The 19158-nt window shown below is 36.4% G+C and overlaps 1 protein-coding gene across 6 annotated transcripts in view; it reads left to right on the forward strand.

Annotated features, from left to right (window-relative positions):
• Nucleotides 1-19158, forward strand: part of LOC126824256 (tRNA (guanine-N(7)-)-methyltransferase non-catalytic subunit wdr4) — an 84532-nt gene that overhangs the window by 22002 nt on the left and 43372 nt on the right. The window lies entirely within an intron of this gene.

Genomic DNA, 19158 nt, shown 5'->3' on the forward strand with positions numbered 1-19158 from the left:
TTAGAATCACTGTTTTATTGTAAATTGGGGATAAACTAGCTATCTGTGTACATGTATATAAATATGAACTGATGGATGTAGTGACTGTTACAGGGTATGCTTACTCTTCTTTGAAGACCTGATACCACTTCTCTTTGGTTTAATATCATCTTAGCATGACTGTTTTATTGTTGAATTGGGACAAACCTGCTATTTATAAAAATATGCCGGTAAATAATGACAGGTGTAGTGCATGAGACAGGGTATCATTATTCTTTCCAGAACAATTGATATCTCTTCTCATTCATTTCTGATACTTTCTGTTCTAATTTTGTGTTTTTGTTGATTGGTAGTAAATAGATATTTTGTCTGGACAACAAGACCATATGTTAGTCCCCAAATAATGTAACTATAAATGTTAGGCCTTAATTCTAATCAGGTTAGTCATTGTATGTAAAGAAGATCCTTGCCTTTCCTTGTCTCCCCTTACTCCCTCCTCCGGTGCGTCTAAGTCTCCCACCGTGTTTACCATCATGTATCCACCCTCCTCCCCCACTTAGTCCTTCCGATGAGACGAAAAACCGAGGTCCCATGTATACATTAGAATGCACATAAAAGATCCCTTGGCAGTTGAAATTCGATATAAGAGTAGGCGATAGTGCTGCTGCCCGGGCAAAATTTACCTCATAGCACACTGTATGGCGTATGCCAGTCTTCATTAGCCCAGCATAGGAGCAGAACAGTAGGACGTTAAACCCCATTTCATTTCATTTCCTCCCCCACTGCTGAATGGTCTACTTATTCTAAGTACTATACTAACGTCCAAAAGAAAGTATACACTGTGCATTTTGTGCTGCATCAACCAAAGTCGTTTTTCCATGGTATACGGTATTAGGCTAGAATGTCAATTTGTTTCACATTTTTATTTTGCTTAGAAATGTTGAGTTTGGACGCAAAAGACAAACTCAGTAATGCTTTATCAAATGTTTTTAATCTAAACAAAACTTAGTCATACTTTTAGTGTGTATACTTTCTTTTGGACATCAGTATAGATGTGTTAGTGTCCTACCTGTTGTGTAAATTATCCATTAAATCCTATTTTACTTGTCCAAAGGGTTCAAAAATATTTTTAAAGCCAAGTCACATTTGAAAAGCTTTACGTCAGGCTTTTCAAATCATTTAGTTGCATTTTTCCAATTTTTTAAATTAGATGTGTGAACATGAAATTTGTATCATCAATTAATTGGAATATTGTAAAATAGTACAATTTGTTGACCAGAATAAAGATTGGGACATATTATTCAGTTACAACAAGAGTGGTATTGAGCCTTTAAGTACAAGTAAAATGGATAACAAGGCGTAAGGTCACCTGTCCAACCTCGTAGGTTTTCTCTGGGTCCTCAAGTTTCTTCCCATTGCTAAAGACCCCTATGCACAAGTGAATCATATGAATAAAACTATACTGTGTTAGTCCTGAAATGACCTAGTAAGTGTAGAGTGGATTTTAAACACCATTGTTCTGTCTCTCTCTCTGTATTTCTGTCTGTCTGGCTATACCTCCCTACTCTTTTTCAAACATTTTAGTACAAGTAAAATGGATAACAAGGGGGAAGGTCCTCTGTCCAAACACATGTTTTAAACCCCATTGCTCTCTCTCCTGTCCAACCCCATGGGTTTTCTCTGGGTCCTCCGGTTTCCTCCCACTGCTAAAGACCCCTATGCACAAGCAAATTATTGAAGTAAAATTGAACGAAATGTTAGTCTCTCTCTCTCTCTCTCTCTCTCTCTCTCTCTCTCTCTCTCTAGTTATGCCTCCCCTACTCTTTCAAATGTTTTAGTACAAGTTAAATGGATAAAAAGGTGTAAGGTAGCCTGTCCAACCTCATGGGTTTTCTATGGGTCCTCTGGTTTCCCCTAACTGCTAAAGACAACTATGCGCAAATTATACCATATATTAGTCCCAAAATGACCTAGTTAGTGTTGAGTGGATTTTAAACCCCATTACTCTCTCTCTCCTCTCTCTCTCTCTCCCTCTCTCTCTCTCCCTCTCTCTCTCTTTCTCTCTCTCTCTCCCTCTCTCTATGTCTCCCCTACTCTCTTTCAAACGTTTTAGCCCAAGTAAAGTGGATAATAAGGAGAGGTTTTTCTGGTTGGTGGAGTGAAACAAGTTGTAGCTAAGGGGTAGCTGTATAAATACAATAGCTGGGTATTATTAGTGTGAATCGTAAAGACGAGCGGACCAACAGCAATGTTTGAACATGTGATTACTCATCTCCTATCTTTTACCATAAGCAAATTAAACATGGGAAATTCCACCAAATTAACAGCAGGCCAGGCTGATTTAAAGCAATTTTATGCGTGGAGATATCGTCCAACATGGTTAGCATTCCAAGCTTCTGATATCATCCAAGACATTCATAATTATTATTTAAAAAATACTAAATACTGAGCAGCATAAAAATGCAATCATTTCGAACTGATGCTAAAATAATGGCATATGAATTATATTTAATTTGAAATAGTAATATTATTGTTAATTTATAAAAAAATCACCCACATAAAATGAAATGGGATTTAACGTTTTCCAATTCTGCTCCAACTAAGCATATTCCATACAGTGTGCTATAAGGGAAATGGTTTACATATGTGGGTTGGATTAGTAGGTCTGTCATTGAGTCAAGTGGCATGGTTTCAATTCCCCCGCTTGTGGATTTTCTCAGGGTACTCCGATATCCTCCCACTGCTAAAGACTTCATCACGCAAGCGAATTATTTAAATAAAATTGAACCATATGTTGGTCCCAAAATGACCCAGTTTGGGTCGAGTGGACGTTAAACCCTCTCTGTAATTGTGTTAGTCAATCTTTACTGTCAGTAAATTCTGAAAATGAGTCAATAGTGGGAAAGTGCACGTACGTACTACCTTATATGTACAGATGCACGTGCATGGGGATCACGTGGCTAAGTGGGTAAGACGCTGGCTCGCTGGCCTGGAGGTCGGGTGTTCGATCCCTGCATTGGCCGAGAAAGTTCATCCAGATTTTCCGGCGTGGTTTCCCCTTGTCAGTGATGCAGGACAGAGGGTCTGACAAGGACAGCTGTCTAGTCGTTCGGATGGGATGAAAAACCGAGGTCCCATGTACACATTGGCGTGCACGTAAAAGATCCCTTGGCAGTTAGAATTCGATATTAGAGTAGGCCGTAGCGCCGCTGCCCGGGCAAAATTTCCCTCATAGCACACTGTATGGCGTATGCCCGTCTTCATTAGCCCAGTTTAGGAGCAAAACAGTAGGAAGTTAAACCCCATTTCATTTCATTTCATGAGTTTATATCTATATTGAATTGTGTTAGACGGATCAAAGACTCTTAAAGGGAATACATTTCACAGTTGATGCTCAGATTATAAAATAAAAATAAATTGAAGTATGTTTGTAATTGTGTGTAGGTACTGTTTAGAAGATAGTAAATTTATTTCTAGATATATTTTATTACCACAATGTCTAGTGTTTATTGCAGTGAACGATATATTGTTTAATATTTAGGAATGCAGTTTGTACTGACTTCCACCCTGTGTCTGTTTGAATGTAACTGGTTGAGTATATTGAAATATTACACAAGGACGTTAATGGCAGCTTTGTTATTTAATTGCTATTTAAACAATGAGTATTCATAGTGTATATAATAGAATACTGATCTGTAATGGAACGTAAGTAATTCGTATGTCACGGTATAAGTTGTACAGGTACAGATTCATAATCAAGATCATTGTTGTTAGGTTACTACGGTGATAGATGTGATGCACAGTCAATCATACTGGAAGTCAACTTGTACATTTACTTTAAGGAGTCACAGTGACTCAGTGACATGAAATGAAATAATATAGGGTTTAATGTCCTACTGTTCTTCTCCGACTGGGCTAATGAAGACGGGCATATGCCATACGGTGTGTTATGAGGGAAATTTTGCCCGGACAGCGGCGCTATTGCCTACTCTATATCAAATTCCAGCTGCCAAGGGATCTTTTATGTGTATGCCAATGTGTACATGCGACCTCATTTTTTTGTCCCATCCGAATGGCTAGACAGCTGTCCCTGTCAGGCCCTCAGTGACCTAGACATTAACTCATTAGCTAGGAGATCCCGGGTTCTCAATTCTATAACTGGAGGTTGGATGGGAGAGAGAGAGAGAAATGGGGTTTAACGTCCACTCGATACAAACTAGGTCATCCCCGAGGTTGGATGGCTGAATGGTTAGCACGTGCGCACTGTATCATAAAGTCTGTCATTGAGTCAACTTGCAGGGTTTTGATTCCCCGGTTGTACGTGACAAGGAGTAGGGTCGCCTCTCTAACCTGGTGGGTTTTCTCCGGGTCCTCCAGTTTCCTCCCACTGCTAAAGACCCCTACAGTCAATCGAATTAAGGAAATAAAATTGAATCGATATGTTAGTCCCGAAATGACCTAGTTTGTGTCGAATGGATGTTAAACCACATTAAGTGGACATTAAACCCCAATTCTCTCTCTCTCTCTCTCTCTCTCTCTCTCTCTCCTATATTGCTGGAAGCCAAGTTTAAAACCATGGTCATTTGTGCAATTACTATACGGATTCATAGTGGCTCAGTGATTGAGGCGCTAGCTCATTAACTAGTAGGTCCTGGGTTTGATTGTTGTGTTGGCGGAGAAACTTCCTCTGTATTTTTCAACCTCTCAAGGAAAAGCATCTAGTTATTCAGATGGGACAAAAACTAAAGTCTGTACACATTGTACTTAAAAGAAATCTTTGAATTAAATAAAGTAAACAGAAACACAGCTAGGCACAGTTTCCTTCATAGCACTCAACATTGCGTATGGCTATCTTCCTTAGCCAGGTTAAAACAGAAAATAGAATATTCAACTGAATACACTCCATTTCATTTATAGTATTTACAAGGCCCAAACCCTGATTTTACATCAATTGTTTGCCCATCAATTGTATACTTATGATTTTCATTTCTTATTTTTTAAGTTATGTATACATTAAATGTTGTGATAATTGTTTTTAATTGATATTTACTGTGATATTTGTTTTTATTTATGTATATTATTTCTTATTATATATATAATTATTGTGATTATTATATAGTTTGTCTGGTGTAAATCACCATATTTTTGGCGCAATATATTTGTGAGTTCAAAAGGAATTAGGCTTTGAAATTTCAGTGATTTCTGAAAAAAATTTGAAGAGTACTAATTTTTGAACCAGGCATTCTTTTTTAAGGCGCGCGATCGCCCTCGAGCACCTGCTGCTCACCTGAATGTTGACCGAGGGGAGTTTTTTTCCCTCCCCTTAAAACTAAAAATCACTCTCCTTTACGTAGTCATTGGGGGTTTATTATCATTTACGCAACCAGGAATGACCACATTACATGCAGTTATTGATCTTAGAGCCGTTTCCCATGCACATAACTAATCACTTTCCTTAATATCAGATCACTCTCCTTAATTTCTAAATCACTCTTCTTATCAAAACTGGGAGAGTTTTTTGAGGGGAGCGATTTTTTCAATTTGTTGATTGAGGGGAGCTTTTTTTGGCTCTCCTCTGAAATACAAACAACGACTGTTGAACAGAACCTTTAAAGGAATTAAATTTTGATGAATTGACGACTTTTCATTTTGTTTTCCATGGATATTTTAGTAGCATAATAATCCAGTCTCAAAGGACTACATCTTTCATGTTTTTAATACCAATGTTATGTTTTCTCTCTCAGGTTTTTTATATAAACAAAGTTATTTTTATGTTAAAAAAAAATCAATATTTTATGGTGAATATATAGTTTACATATAGACCCTGTCAAGTATAAACATAGAGAAACTCATTCAAATGCCAAGACTATGACTAATTTGTAATATGATTCATGTTCTTGTATATTAATAAAACTGAAATGGGGTTTTACATCCTACTTATCTGCTCCGACTGGTCTAATGAGAGAGAAAGAGAGAAATGGGGTTTAACGTCCTCTCGACACAAACTAGGTAATTTTGGGAATTACCACTGGGAGAAAACCCACGAGATTGGACAGGCGAACCTACTCCTTGTCACTTACAAGCGGGAAATCGAAACCATGCCACTTGACTCAATGACAGATCTTATGATGCATCGCACACATGTTAACCATTCGGTCCCCCCCCTCCTCCTATGGTCTAATGTAGATAGAAGCAATGTAAAAAAAACCAAACTTTAACTGAAAGTAGTAGGCAGGTTGAAGAATCCCTAGAACAATGCTTGTAAGCTTGGATCTCAGTGATACGTTTGGGAGGTATAGGAAAAAATCCATTTAAATAATCCAAATAAAACTAATCCCAGAGCAAAAAATATTGCATGGTAGCTCTGAAATGACCTAGTTAGTGTCGAGTGGTTGTTAAACCTCTCTGGGTTTTTCTCGGTTTATTATTAAATATAAATTTAAAGATAGTAAAATCATGACCAGATTAATCAGTGAAACCTATTTCCCTTGGTACCATGATGTTAATTTGTATTGGCCTAAGATTGAGTGTTGTCTCTCTGTACGGTTACTGTGTGTTGGTTCAGCTTTTCTCAGGAATATTTTCCTTCTCTCTCAATCAATCAAAATCGGCACAGATGGTCGTCTCTCACCGATACCTCTACACAACACGCTGCCGTTTCGGAGGAGTATTTTTACTCCAGCTGAACTGTGTATCGGCATTAACACACTCCAGAATACAATCGCAGGCTTATTTCAAGCCTTCTCTTTGAGGAGGTTCCAATGTAATTAAAATTCAGGCAATTTGAGAAGCAGATTGGTTTGTGTGTAATAGAGGAACACACTGTTAGTTCACACACCAACAATCACATCATACCACGATCATGCTATTCCTTGCCTTTTTTTTACCCTGTAGCTCTGGAGTAAAGTTCCCCCCACTATAGATTCAATTTCTGAAAACGGGTGAGTCGTTGTTCGCGATAACTTACACAATCAGATTTGAGCTTGCAGAACATCTTGTTAGTCACATGACATAATCTCACTAATACGGTTTATTAACGATGTTGTTACAAAAGTAAAAGTTATTTTTAGATACATGTATTTGATTTTTTACCTTTTGTTCGATGACTCAGTAGTTATGAGGCATGTTTTGCATGCAAGTCATAGGTTCAATTTAGAACATGTATGTGGTCAAGGAGTAGGGTCGTCTGCCTACTGTCATGGATTTTTCTCTCAGTAATTTGTTTACTGACACTTTTAAAGAAAACCTGCGACAAAACAAAATGTTGAAATACAAATATACCATATGTTAGTCCCAAAATATTTCATTTTCCTCTAAATCACATGTTCCTGAAGCAACGACTGTGAGTTTTACAACATCTGGACGTTGCTAGATTACTTCATAATTCCCGAACGTATAGCTACGTTATTTGCAGACACGTGATCACTGACGTCCAATCAGATGTACGTAGTTAAAGCAAGATCAAGCCTTCTATTGAAAATGGCTAAATCATAGCTTACATTTATCTGTGTATGTATGGCAAGAAGTAGCATCACCTGCCGCACCCTACATTTCTTCCTAATGTTATAATTATTGTTGTGGGGATGAATGGTCTAACGAGTCTGCTTTAAATAATAAGGTCTGTCATTTAGTCAAGTGGTGTGATTTTGATCCCACGCGGGTATGTGCAAATATGATCAACACAATCAACACGATTGCTACAACTGACCACAATATATGCTAAGACCTGATAGGATCACCACAATTACTCCACGATTAAAACCCTGATTTCAATAGTAGCACGAATCGTGATAGTGGGAACCTACCATTAACTAATCTAACTATCATATGACACTGAACCTGATTTTCTTCATGCCTGACTTTGTGGGTTTTCACTAAGTCCTCCAGTTTTCTCCAACTGCAAAAGACCCCTAAATGCAATTGAATTATTGAAATAAAAATTGTACTATATGTTAGTCTCAAAATGACCTAACTAATCTAACTATCGTATGGCATTAAACCTGATTTCCTTCATGCAGCCATGGTTTTATACGAACGCTCTGATAGCATGAGAACTCGCTCCACATTAACCTGTTTATATAGAATCGGGTAAAATGAAACTATTCATATAGAAAGAGAAAGCTGATTAATTTATACAGAATTATAGACGACCCATTCTTATACTGTTTCTAAAACCGGTAGAACGTCAGGTGCTTGTAATGCGTACATGTCATAAAAACGCTTTACTCAAAGACACAAACTATAAAAGAAATTAATTAGTTGGGAGGTTTATAAGTAAAATAATAAACCTGTTGTGGGGCCGTTATTAAAACTAAATCTGAAGTAACATTATTGTAGAAATATTCTAGTTTATATTCATTCAGGCATGCGGCCATTTTAATCAGGCTCATTCAACCTTCACGATATCCTTTGTTACTCTCTCTATAGAGGAAATCAGCAAATTGCAAAATTTCATATCTGGCTATTGTTTGTTGTTGAATGGTGTTGGAAACGGAGCGAGGTTGCCTGGGACACTCTGTAAGTGGAACCGTGTTGTATTTCCAATCTAACTGACATCTGACATATTTCTAGCAGCCTGCCGTAAAATTTATCACAGATATTTCCGGTTCTGTTCCGTGATTCGTTTTTTTAAATGGATTAAATATGAAACTCAATATTTTCTGATCACGAAAACCAGTTTTAGAAATTTTTATTTTTTATTGTTTTTTTCAATACAGTGTTATAATCCTATCAGTAGGCTTGATTGTGTTATGGTCGAGATAGACCACAACACAACAATTTCTATATAAATACAAAACACAGTTTGTTTAAAGATAAAGTAGACAAAACCCAAAACAGTTTGTATAAAGATAAAACTAGACAAAAAGCACAGATAGAGCTAGACAAAACAGTTTCTTTATAGATAGAGCTATACAAAATACAAAACAGTATGTATATAGATAAAAATACCGGTAGACAAAACACAGATAAAACTAGACAAAATACAAAGCAGTTTGTATATATAGATAAAACTAGACAAAATACAAAACAGTTTGTATATAGATAAAGCTAGACAAAATACAAAACAGTTTGTATATATAGATAAAGCTAGACAAAATACAAAACAGTTTGTATATATAGATAAAACTAGACAAAATACAAAACAGTTTGTATATAGATAGCCGTGCTAGATAAAACTAGACAAAACACAGATAGCTAGATAAAACACAAAACAGTTTATATATAGATAAAACTAGACAAAAGACGAAACAGTTTGTATATACAGATAGAGCTAGACAAAATACAAAACAGTTTGTATATGTAGATAGAACTAGGCAAAACACAGATAACTAGATAAAATACAAAACAGTTTATATATAGATAGATGTGCTACTATTCAGCGCAAAGAACTGGTCACTTTTTGCAATATTTATTTAAAATAAAAGCAGGTTTGTCAATTAGTCAAGTGGCATGGTTTTGATCCCACACTTGTATGTGACAAGGAGTAGGATCACCTGCCTAATCTCGTGGGTTTCCCCGGGTCCTTCGGTATCCTCCCACAGCTAAAGAAAACCTCCCCAGTCTGTCATCAAACCCAAGCCTGAATGTGACAGAAATAGGCTTATCTTCCCAACCTCGTCGGTTTCCCTGGGTCCTCTAGTATCTTCCCACTGTTAAAGACCCCTATTGAAATAAAATTGAACCATATGTAAGCCCTGAAATGACCTAGTTTGTGTTGAATGGACTTTAAACACCACATGTCTCTATAATGTCATTGGTCATTTTGTAAAGTTACATACATCGATATTGGGGGGTTGGGTGGTCTAGTGGTGTAAAGTGTGTCTGTCATTGAATCAAGTGGTGTGGTTTCGATTCCCCACTTGTACGTGACATGGAGTAGGTCGCCTGTCCAACCTCATGGGGTTTCCTCCCACTGCTAAAGACCCGTACTCACAAGCGAATTATTGAAGTAAAATTGAACCAAATGACCTAGTTTGTGTAGTGGACATTAAATACTCTCTCTCTCTCTCTCTCTCTCTTTACAGTGGAGCTGTGTAGGTAAATGTTTGATGTAGGTGTATATAAGTTTTAACAGTTCTTTGTGAAAGGGGGCACCTGTCACTGATGAATAACTTTTAAATTTTCGAAATATAGTCTGGTTGAGATTATGGTTTCCACACCTGGTAGTCAAATGACATCATAAATTCACCTGTATGGCATTATCATCTCTAGATAGAGAATTAAACCCATGACAGAAATAACCTCTAATGGCTCATATTATAATCATTACAATTTGAGATAATCTCGTTAAAATTATTGCGGTATTATTTCTGTAGTAGTGCAGAGGGACATATTTCACAATATGACAGGTCGTAGAGAGTTGGCAGACGACATCGCCTTGATGAATTATACGTCCAATTTAAGCAGTGAAGCGTGCGTAAAACTTCTATAATAATAAATCAATAGACAAAATCTTTTTACTGACATTAATTTAATTTATTCGACAAAACAGAATACAGATTGTTATAATTATATATCATTTATATACGATACTAGGCACAAGTTGACATAGGACAAAATATATACGATACTGGGCACAAGTTGACATAGGACAAAATATATACAATACTGGGCATATGTTGACATAGGTAAAAATATATACGATACTGGGCATAGGTTGACATAGGTAAAAATATATACAATACTGGGCATATGTTGACAGAGGACAACATATATACGATACTGGGCATATGTTGACTTCGGGACAAATATATACGATACTGGGCATAGGTTGACATAGGATAACATATATACGATACAGGGCATATGTTGACATAGGGACAAATATATACGATACTGGGCATAGGTTGACATGAGATAGAATATGTATGGTACTGGGCACAGGTTGAAATGAAATGGACTTTACTGTCCTACTTTTCTACACCGACTGGGGTAATGAAGACTGGGCACAGGTTGACTTATGAGACAGAATATTGCGATACTGGGCACAGGTTGACTTATAGGAGAAAATATATACGATACTAGGCACATGTTGACATAGGTAAAAATATATTCGATACATCACAACGGTTGACGTATAGGACAAAATATGGGCATAGGTTGATGTATAAGGCAGTGTATGTGATACTGGGCACAGGTTGACGTATAGGACAGTATTTTACAATACTGGGCACAGGTTGACGTATAGGACAGTATATATGATACTGGGCACAGGTTGACTTATAGGACAGTATATATGATACTGGACACAGGTTGACATATAGGACAGAATTTTATAATACTGGGCATATGGTTAATGTCCTACTTTTCTGTGCCAACTGTGCGTATAAAGACAGGTGTATGCAATTCAGTGTGCTGTGAGGGAAATTTTGCCTAGGCAGCTGCTTTTCATTGTCAAATTTCAAATGTCAAGGGTTCTTTTACATGCAAGCCAACATGCACACAGGATCTGTTTTTTGGGGGGCGACCCATCCGAATGAGTAGACACTGTTCCTGACCAGGCCATGTGTACTGCAACACTTATAAGGTTAAATGTCGTTGCAACATTAAGTGGTTAGCACATGCACGTTGTATCATAAGGTCTGTCGTTGAGTCAACTGGCGTGGTTTCGATTCTCCGGTTGTACGCAACGAAGAGTAGGGTCGCCTGTCCAACCTCGTGGGTTTTCTCCGGGTCCTCCAGATTCCTCCCACTGCTAAAGACCCCTGCGCACAAGCGAATTATTGAAATTAGAATTGAACCATATGTTAGTCCCAAAATGACAGTCTGCATCAAGTGGATGTTAAAGCCTCCCTCTCTCTCTCTTTCTCTCTCACACACACACACACAGATCATCCACATCTGGACAGCATGACCCAGTTACTTCCATTAGTCTAATCAAGATTAAGCCTCCTCTTATGGACTCCTGCTGTCTTGATATTTATGGTGAAATTAAATTTACAAAAATACAGAAATAAATTGGGTTTGATATAGCCAGAGCCATTTTATTGTAAAATGAAACAGAGAGAATAAAGCAGTTAAAAAATAGACCCTGATTTCCAGGGGTTCTCAGGAAATTAAAATTTAAAGGAATTTCTACACTGTTCATTCTTTCCACTATAAAATAAATATATTTGGCTATTCTCATTATCATATTAATCTCAAAAATTCACCCTTCCCTGAAAGGGGGTTGGATGGCCGAATGGTTAACGTGTGCACGTGAAACCATAAGGTTTGCCATTGAGTCAACCTTGTGGGTTTTCTCCGGGCCCTCCGGTTTTCTCCCACTGCTAAAGACTCCTATGTGCAAGCGAATTATTGAAATAAAATTGAACCATATGTTAGTCCCAAAATGACCTAGTTTGTGCCGAGTGGATGTTAAACACCATCTCTCTCTGTCTCTCTCCCTTCCTTGAAAAGAAAGAAAAAACCCAAAATAGTGGATTGAAAAGCAGAGCAAATATTTGATTAAAATATTTCTAACTATTCTGTCCATGTTGATCAACATATTCCTAGAATGGCGAGAAAAAACCCCAGGTCACATGGTTGTTTTTCTGATCACGGCTTTGTTCCTCGTTCATTTACATATAAAATTTCAACACTGCGGCTAGCTTGATTAACAGGCAGTTCATTTACTGGAAACGAGCATGGAGTCGGCACAGACATAGGAAATTGGCCATTAGATAGTCCACCCTTAGGAAATTGACTTTTATTTAGATTTGGAAATAGGGACAACTTGAAGTTTATTCACTAAATGATGTTTGAATCCACAGCGTGTTGTCACAGAGCTTTATATCGGATGACATAGTTTCCCCCTGCTGGTTACCGTGTTTGATTTACAATTAATTACAAGATATATTCGGTAGGTCTTGATGTTAGAGGGTAAATATACCCACCAGAAATGTCAAACAGACATTCCATCTTCTAACGATATCACACTACGCATAAAAATCAAACAATCAAAGCCTCAAATTAGTCTTAAAGATGCAGTATGTAAGTAAATGAAATGAAACGTGGTTTAACGTCCTACTGTTCTGCTCCGACTGGTCTAATGAAGACGGGCATATGCCATACAGTGTGCTATGAGAGAAATTTTGCCCGGACAGCGGCGCTAAGGACTACTCTTATATCGAATTCCAACTGCCAGGGGATCTTTTACGTGCATGCCAATCTGTACATGGGACCTCCATCCTGACAAGGGAAAACCACGGAAAACCCCGATGAACTTTCTTGGCCAACACCTGGAGCGAACCCGGGACCTCAAAGCTAGCAAGTCAGAGTCCTACCCACTTAGCCACCAGGGCTCTGCATTATGTAAGAGCTACATCTGCCCATTGCAGATCTTTCTTTTGGCCACAAATGTTATATGCATTATTAATGAGACATTTATTCACATGACAAACCCATAATCAACTCTCTGGACCGTCGGATTAAACAGATTAAAACACGAATCCAAATTTAATAATATAGTTTCAAAATGGACAATCGAGACTTTGTTTTTTATCATAACAACGGTAGCAATGAAACTCAAGACTACACTATTTTTCAAACATTCATATCTACACAAAAAATAAAGTAATTTCACTGAAATTTTCAATATATTGATTTTTCGATATATTGATATTTCATTATCTGTTTTAAAACTTTTATAGAGAGAACTGTCAGCTCTTAATCTAAATCTTACATAATGCATCTTTATATGTTCTATTGCAGCATATCATTTTGAATTCTAGGCACTCTATAAATGCATTATAATTAAGAATTTTTATTAAGTCTATATGTATCATTTGCATATTTTGAAAATATCAAATTTACCAAGACTTAATCCAAATTGATTTACATGTATTTAACAAATAATTAAACATGCATTATGCAAGAGCAAAATCTGCTTATTACAAGTCTTTCTTTAGGCCTGATATGTTATCTAAATTATCAATTAGACATTAATTAACTTATCCAGACCATAATAAACTCTCGATGTCAAGGCTAGCCTTCGATGTTGGCTGGATTAGATTCCTATATGCCGCTAAAGGCAATTGATAATTAAATCAAAAAAAGTGGATAATCGAGACTATGCTGTTTATATTAATGATTTTAGTAATGATGACCGAGACTATGCAAAAATTTCACCCGCTTCTTTCTCGGCTCATAGTGCATCAATTTGACTGAAATTTTCAGCAAATTACCTTTACACTATCTAGTTTTTAACTATTATAGCGAGAACTACCATCTCTTTATCTTATCTCCCATAATGTATCTTTAAGAATTATTATTAAGTCTATGTGTCATTTGCATATTTGAAAATATCAAATTCACCAAGTCTTAATCCAAATTGATTTACAATTATTTAACAAGTAATTAAGAAAACAAAATCGAAAAATCAACGATAGTTAATCTTATGGTTTAATTGTGTTGACTATATCCTATTCAGGGCCGGCGGAAGCAATTCTTGATTGGGGGGGCTTCCATCCTAGGTCCTTATAGGCAAGGGTCCTGGGGCCGCAATAACCTGGAGAAAAGAGTACTTGCGGCCAAATTATTGGGGGGGCTAAAGCCCCCCCTAGCCATCCCACTCCGCCGGGCCTGCTATTCTATACAGAGGATGTTGAATCCAGATAAATTCAACCATTTTTTAGACTGATATTCCTTTTAAAGATTCATCTGTCACAATATTGTAGTTAAATTTACCAGGGATTCCTCAAACTTTTAAGTCATGTAGCCACTTAGTAAATAATATTGAATATGTTGTGATATTTATGTGGGAGCCACAGTGGCCCAGAGAGTAAGTCGTTGGCTCGCTAGCCTGGAGGTCATGGGTTCGATCCCGGTGTTGGTCGAGAAAGTTCATCAGGATTTTTCGGCATGGTTTCCACTTATCAGTGGTGTAGGGCTGAGGTTCTGACAAGGACAGCTGTCTAGGCTTTTGAATGGTCCAAAAAAATGAGGTCCTGTTTACACATTGGCATGTATGTAAAAGATCCCTTGGCAGTTGGAATTCGATATAAGAGTAGGCCGTAGCGCTGCTGTCAGGGCAAATGTGCCTCATAGCACACTGTATGGCGTAAGCCTGTTTTCGGAGCAGAACAGTAGGACGTTAAACCCAATTCATTTCATTTTTATTTATTTATATTTGTTATGGGTCACTTCAGTGCATTGTTGGTCATCCGTTCTGTTTACCATACAATAAATACTGCCACCAATAACTAATGGTAGATCTGTTCTGTGAAGAGAAATCAGACATAACGAGGGGTCTTCGATATTTTATCGTGTCAGGACGACTTACTGAGCAAGCATTAAGCGTTGACTAGGTTGGCTTAATTAAGCATGACAGCACATGATCAGATGGAGTTAATTACAATGATCAATTGTATGGACTTAAATCCTATCCTATACAAGTGTTCAAACTGTTTTATCATTTATTTTAACATTAAATGCCAAATTTGATCAACAGTCATTTAAACGAGATTCTAAGCGTTAGTGATTTCTGTATGTGTGTTAAATGAACAGAAATGTGTTTTTGTGTCAACAACTCAGGGGCGTGTCCAGGAATTTGAGCAGCTGGTTGCCAAGGTGGAGACAATGTCATGTTTGGTCGGGGGGAACTACCTGTGAATTTGATAAATTCAGAAGAGCTCTGAGACAATATTTCTACTCATTTAGGTGCATATATGTAAAGGATTATACAGTGGAGTGAGCCAAAACGGCCTTATTTCCATGAATTTTATTACATGTAGAGCTGTGGAGAACCTGGCCAGTCATGGAATCAAAAGCTTATCTTGCATAGATGACAGTCCTTATATACTCAACACACCGATTTTAATCGTGCAGACACCCAACCCCTTCAGATAAAAAAAGTGAGGTCTTGTGTATACCATTGGGTGCACGTTAAAGATCCCTTATAACTTGGACATTGAAATAAGAGTAAGTCACCGTCCAACTGCAGACCCCACTGCAAGGCGTATGCCCGGTTCATTTACCTCAACATACCATCCCTCCCCTGTTAAGTGTTTAGATACAGAATGATCCAATATTGTTGTACAATTATATATTTCATTTATACTTTGTTTATCCTCTTTTTGCTCCTGCATTTAATGGAGAGAGAGAGAGAAGAGAAAAGAAGAGAGAGAGAGAGGGTTTAACGTCCACTCAACACAAACTAGGTCATTTCAGGACTAACATATGGTTTTTAATTTTATTTCAATAATTTGCTTGCGCGTATGGGTCATGAGCAGTGAGAGGAAACCGGAGGACCCGGAGAAAACCCACGAGGTTGGACAGGCGACCCGACTCCTTGTCACGTACTACCAGGGATTAAAAACCATGCCAGTTGACTCAATGACAGGCCTTAGATACAGTGCGCACATGCTAACCATTCAGCCATCCAACCCTCCCTGCATTTAATGGTAAATAATAACATTTGATCAAGACATTTATTATGTAAGAATATACATGTGAACTGCTCAAAATAGAAACCACATGAGATGTTCTAGGAAAAATAAGCTATCACATGCACAACACTCATAAATAGCTAGAAGACATGCCAAAAAAAAAACATTTTGTGTTATAAGAAAAAAAATCCCATAATAATAATAATAATAATGTACATTTATATAGCGCTTAATCCATCCATGAGCATGCTCTAAGCGCTGTAAGTTAATGGCTTCTGTGGATAATACATCGTGGAGATTATAGATATCGGCAGAACTTATTCAGATGTATGTCAGTCTTGACCGAGACTTGCCGATTCGTCGAGAAATTCTTCGTTAACATGCAAAATTACTATGTTTGTGTCCAGTTCTGCCTAGCGGGCATATATTTTTAGAGTGTGATTTCTTTCAAAAGAAAGATTGTGTGTGTTTAAGAAGTTTCTGTCTTTGTATATGCATTTTGATTAGTTGGCGAAAGCTGTGTATCGAGACTCGTTGCCTTCCTCCTTATCTCTTTCACAAGGCGGTTCTTTATGTAAAGCTGGCCGACAAGAGCTTTCACTTTAATCGTTTTAATATCAAATTATGGTTATTCAAGCATTCCACGGACTATCTCTACTAGCCTTCATTTACACGGTGCTCATTAATATGTTGCCATGGCAACTAGTTAAAGGAATATGCAGATAAAGTTGATGAATGCAGCGTGGAGTAAATTTACTCGTAGTCTATCGGGCATGAACAAACACAGCGTTAGTTAATTTGGATGTATTTATACCACTTTCATGTCACTCGTGAACCGGATGCCACGGAAAACGCTTTCTTTCTCGACACAGACTGTAAGGAATTAATAAAAAACCTAGTGGTAGTGTTTTAACATTAGAATCCTGCTACTTCTTTCCACCTTTTGTTATTTTTACAAACCATTCATCATTCGTTCAATCATCCATTCATCATTCATTCATCCATTTATCAATATATCATATTGTCATTTCTTCATCCGTTTATTTATTCATGTATAATCCTACTCTCTGCGTAAAGCCTGTTTTGACATTGAATGAGTTTCATGAATTATTGCCGTCTATTTATCCAGTTTATTGGTATTGTTCAGTCGTTTGACAATTTGTAAACAATATCTTTGATTGGATAGCATATCAGTGGAATAATCCATATTAAATTGTATCTGCAAAAAATAGCAATATTTCCCCAAAAAACTAGTGTCTCTGGGGAGAATAATAAATTTACTTACAAATAGAAAAACTGAAATTTTGAAAAAAAAAAAAGTATATGATATATGAAAGCTCACACAGATATATTGGTTTTTCATATTTTATATTTTTCTGAACTTGTATTTATTTTGTGAAGTAAAGTAAGTCCACTTGCACAGAGAACAAAAAAAGACTTCGAAACCTTAAATCAGTTGCTTAATCTTATTGTCATACATTGATTATGGAATTAAATATATCTTACATATTATGCGATTAACTATGTTTCACATATTATGTGATTAACTATGTTTCATTTATTATGCAATTAACTATATTCATTTAATTTGTGATTAACCATATTCCGTTTATTATGCAGTTAATTATATTCCATTTATTCTGCAGTTAACTTTATTTCATTTTTTATGCAATTAACTATATTTCATTTATTATGTGATTGATGCATTTATGCGATTGATTATATTATTGTGTGATTGATTCATTTATGCAATTGAAAAAGTTATTATGCGATTGGTTCATTTATGCGATTGATTATGTTATTATTTGATTGATTCATTTATGCATTCATTAAATAAATATTTTTGTTCGATATTTTTTGATCCAACTAAAAAATTACATATATTTTTGATCCTCAATATATTTCTTCATTTATTTCATCAAGAACTGTTGAATACTCAATCTGTGGTTTTAATTCACAAAGCATGAAATGATTGTATGTAAAGATTATTCTATACATAAAATAATTAAACTGAATCTAATGATTGCGTAAATGGGCATAAAACAATTAAACTGCTTCTAATCATTGTAAAAATGGGCATAAAACAATTAAACCGTTTCTAATCATTGCAAAAATGGGCATAAAAAAATTAAACTGCTTATAGCGATTGAAAACAATTAAACTGCTTCTAATGCTTGCAAAAATAGCATAAAGTAATTAAACTACTTCTGACAATCGCAAACTGGGCAAAAAAAATTAAACTGCTTCTAGTGATCACGTAAATGGACATAAAACAGTTCAACTGCTTTAAACAATCGCAAACTGTGCATAAAACAACTTCTTCTGGGCATATCTGGGGATAAATGTCATGATTGTGAATTTGCTCTACTGTATGTTTTTATAATTAAATGATGGACAGATATTTTGTGTTTATTTCGATCATGTGTTGGACTGTTGTAATCAGCAGTATACATGCCCTGAAATCATTTCAGGTAAAGATTATTCATAAATGAACCATTGTACCCATAGGTAAAACAATGAAACTGTGTCGAACTGGACATAAAGCAATAAAATATCATTCAAAATCCTGTCTAATGGTCATCAAGAGCTAGCTCTGGGGCCTGTTTCACGAAATTTTAACTAAGATAAAATCCAAATTTTAGTAATTTGATTTGATAATATTAGATTGAGTTTAGTGCTTAGCCAAACAAAATTGAAGTATCTACTAAAATTTGGATTTTATCTTTAGTTAAAATTTCGAGAAACAGGGTCTAGCTCTAAATAGTTTTATAATCAAGCGAGGGAAGTTTATTTGGTGTTTATTCCGATTATG

This window comes from Patella vulgata, chromosome 6 (genome assembly GCF_932274485.2).
Source record: "Patella vulgata chromosome 6, xgPatVulg1.2, whole genome shotgun sequence".
NCBI lineage: Eukaryota > Metazoa > Mollusca > Gastropoda > Patellidae > Patella > Patella vulgata.